The sequence below is a fragment of the Neofelis nebulosa genome, chromosome 5, assembly GCF_028018385.1.
Source record: "Neofelis nebulosa isolate mNeoNeb1 chromosome 5, mNeoNeb1.pri, whole genome shotgun sequence".
In the NCBI taxonomy this organism is placed as follows: domain Eukaryota; kingdom Metazoa; phylum Chordata; class Mammalia; order Carnivora; family Felidae; genus Neofelis; species Neofelis nebulosa.
The window spans coordinates 118991449-118995520 of NC_080786.1; positions in this window are offsets into that span (position 1 = coordinate 118991449).

Consider the following 4072-nt stretch of genomic DNA (forward strand, 5'->3'; position numbering starts at 1 on the left):
CATTAAATAATCAACTATGAAAAGCAAATCAAGAAAACAAAAATGGTTCAATGAATAAGAAAGCCAATACTTGGGGTGTCTGCGTGGCTCAATTGGTTAAATGTCTAACTCTTGATTTCAGCTTAAGTCATGTTCTCAGGATTCATGAGTTGGAGCCCCATGTCAGCTCAGTGCTGATAGCATGGAGTCTGCTTGAGATTCTCTTGCCCCTTCTCTCTGCCCCTGTGCCTTTCTCTTTCTCAAAATAAATAAATTCTCTCTCTTTCTCAAAAAAAAAAAAAAAGGCCAATAAGTCACATTTGGTAGATTTATGTGGTTAGAAAGGTTAAATGTATCACTTAAAATCACTTAAAATATTATCAGAGTATAAGATCAGTATTTTATTCATTGTTTTGTCTGTTTGTTTGTTTTTAGTAGGCTCTACACCCAGTGTGGAGCCCAATGTGGGGCTTGAACTCATGACTGAGATCAAGACCTGAGCTGAGATCAAGAGTTAGATGCTTATACTGACTGAGCCACCTAGGTCCCCTAAAATCAGCATTTTTTAAATTAAAAAATTTTTTTTAAATGTTTATTTATTTTTGTGAGAGAGAGAGAGAGAGAGAGCAGGGGAGGGGCAGAGAGAGAAGGAGACACAGAATCTGAAGCAGGCTCCAGGCTCTGAGCTGTCAGCACAGAGCCCAACGCAGGTATTGAACCTGTGAACCACAAAGTCATGACCTGAGCCGAAGTTGGACACTCAGACACAGGCACCCCTAAAATCAGTATTTTAATTAATTTTAACCAAACTACTGAAAAAAATGAAATCACAATTATTTGATCTATCAGGAACTTATGAAAAAAGTAAAAAAAAAGAAACAACTTTTGATGTTATTATGGCAATATTTATTTTACATAAAGATCATTAGGTTTAACCATGGAACCAAAGAAAATATTTGATGGTGGTGGTGGTGGTGGCAATGTGTGTGAAGGGGTGTTGTCTGAATCTGCTTAAGAGCTGTTAAGAAACAATTTAATTTTGGTTGTTAAAAAACGATCTTTTCTAACAAGGGCAAAGCAAACTGTCAGTTATATTCTTTGTTTCTGTTTTTCCCATTAGTTAGCTACTATACACATCCTGTTCATATGAATCTGAGGAGTCTAAATATTGAGATAAAATGAAAATCAATGCAATTAATATAATTTCGTTTTCAAAAAAATTCTGATTACTTCATATCTTGCTAATTTAAATATAAAGGAAAAATCTATTATGTTTATAATAAATTATAATGCAGATATATATATTTAGCTCTCTATCTATCTATCTATCTATCTATCTATCTATCATCTATCTATCTAAATAGATAGAGGACAGGCAGAGGGAGAGGGAGAAGGACTCTTAAGCAAGCTCCTTGCTTAGCACGGAGCCCAATGCCGGGCTTGATCTCATGACTGTGAGATCATGACCTGAGCCAAAATCAAGAATCAGATACTTAACTGACTGAGCCACCAGGCGCCCCTTCTTTTTTATTTTTATTACAAAAAAATTTTTTTAATGTTTATTTACTTTGAGAGAGAGAGAGAGAGCAAGCATGAGCAGGGGAGGGGCAGAGAGGTAGACATAGAATCTGAAGCAGGCTCCAGGCTCTGAGCTGTCAGCACAGAGCCCAACATGGAGCTCAAACCCATGAACTGTGAGATCATGACCTGAGCTGAAGTCAGAGGCTTAACCGACTGGGCCACCCAGGTGTCCCTCTTCTTTTTTATTTTTAAAAACAGCTGACAATACAATTCTCAAATGTTGACTCAACTATAATGAAGTTCATGTTTTCTTTTTGCATGTGAATGTCTCCCTTGGTTTATCTTTAGTTTTATGCTCAAGGAATTTTACATTGGTTCAAATAAAAGCTGTTTATAGGTTTAGGACTTTAAAAAATGCAATTTTGAATAGATTTTATAGCAGTTTCTCACACTATTAATCTCTGTTTCCTGAAACTGTTTCTGTAAAATTTAATTGATTTACTTATTACTTATCCATTTTTGCCCTTAAATATCGCTGTCCTAAGTCATTGCCAAATAAACCATTCTGAATTTTTAGATAGATCCTAATGTGTATCATCTATTTGAAAAAAAATCAAAGTTGCCTCATTCTCTTTTCCTTTCTCTTTTTAATTGTGGCATGTCAATATTTGAAAGCTAAAATATTATCTATTTTCACTGCTTGTATCCTATGTATGTCATTTTCAATGCAATTTAGATATTTAGCACATTCAGATTGCCAGATTTAACAAATAAAAAAAGTAGAGAATGCCTATTTAAATCTGAATTTCAGATAAACAATGAATACTTTTTAAGTATGTCTAGAATGCTTATTATGACAAAAATATTCATTGTTTGTCTAAAATTCAAATTTTAGTTGGTGTCCTGCATTATATCTGCCAACTCTAACACATTTTATCATATTTGATAGGATGTGTAAACATTCTACTCCTTTTTAGATCTCCTCTCTTTTATACTGTCTTCCTTATTTATTTTTAGATTACAGAATGAGAAAACAGTGAATTCAGTTGCATAATTTTTGCCATACAGAGCAGATGTCTTGCTGGTTAACATATTAGATACTATATTTACAGGTAATATTTTAAAGTTATAAGAAAAATTCAACAGCACACATAGCCATAATCCTGAATACACTTTAAACTACAATCTGTACTTTAACATTTCACTTCAAAACTTACTTTAAAACTTCCCCCACAGCTTTTAGGCTTTGTCCTTTCATTGAAGTTGGCTGGGATGGGCCATTCTCTAATGACAAGGGTGAGCAAGTTAAAATGAGTTTTCTGGCTTTTGACTAGTCATCAATAATATTATTCAGCAGAATTTCTCAAGCTGTGCTCCTTGGACTTAGCCCACTAAAGCTGTTAATTGGTGCCTTGGGGAGAGGGTGGTCACTTAAAATTAGGATATTATGGGTTAAAGGCATATCTTTACTGTAGAACTTTTCTGAAGTTCAGTATGCTATTTTTTGCTGGGCATCTGTAAGAGAGGACTACTGCTTTCCCCTAGGTTTTTTTCCTATAAACATTTTTGGCGTGTGGCACAGCATGTACATTTTGTAAGACACTAGAGTTTTACGAAACACAATTTGGGAATTCTGAAGAAAGTTCCAGGCTTGTTTTCATGATTTCCAGATCATAGATGGCTTGAGGACTAGAGTTGTGTGATAGTCATCAGGAACCAGTCTACCAAAGTATCAGTCAGGCTGTGTCTAAGGGACAGAAATCAAATGGTCCAATTTGATCATTGATGGATTAATTTAAATTGAATAAGCTCAATTAACAAGTAACAGGAAATAGAGAAAAGAGAAGGCACAGGGATAGGATACAAGAAAAATTGGAAATAACCTTTGTTGAGTATCCACTATAGTACTAGAAATCACACAAAATGGATTGTATGGCATATTTATATGATTTTCCTAATACCCCCGTAACAAAAGCATTATACTTTTTTATAGATGAAGAAATTGAGGCTCAGAGAAACCTAGTGGTTTGCTTATTGTCATATTTCTAGTTAAGTTGTCACAATTGGGATTTGGTACAGGTACTTAGTCATCAAACACGTTTTCTTTCCCTACTCATAGTAATTCACTTAAGCTCGATTTCTTTTGTCTTTTTCTATCCCAGGAACCTACCAGACTACTTCAGTTTTGAGAATTACCACTTTAGAACAGCAAATATTCTTTTTCTTCCTTCCTTCCTTCCTTCCTTCCTTCCTTCCTTCCTTCCTTCCTTCCTTCCTTCCTTCCTTCCTTCCTTCTTTCCTCTTTCTCTTTCTTTCTTTCTTTCTTTCTTTCTTTCTTTCTTTCTTTCTTTCTTTCTTTCTCTCTCTCTCTCTCTTTCTCTTCCTTCCTTCCTTTCTTTCTTTCTTTCTTTCTTTCTTTCTTTCTTTCTTTCTTTCTTTCTTTCTTTCTTTCTTTCTTTCTATTAATCACCTGGACAGCTACTGTTTTCTGGTAACTTACAATGACGACTTCTTTTTGTGATACATGTAAGATGGTTTCCAAATTGCAGATGAGTAATTACTCACAGGGGTG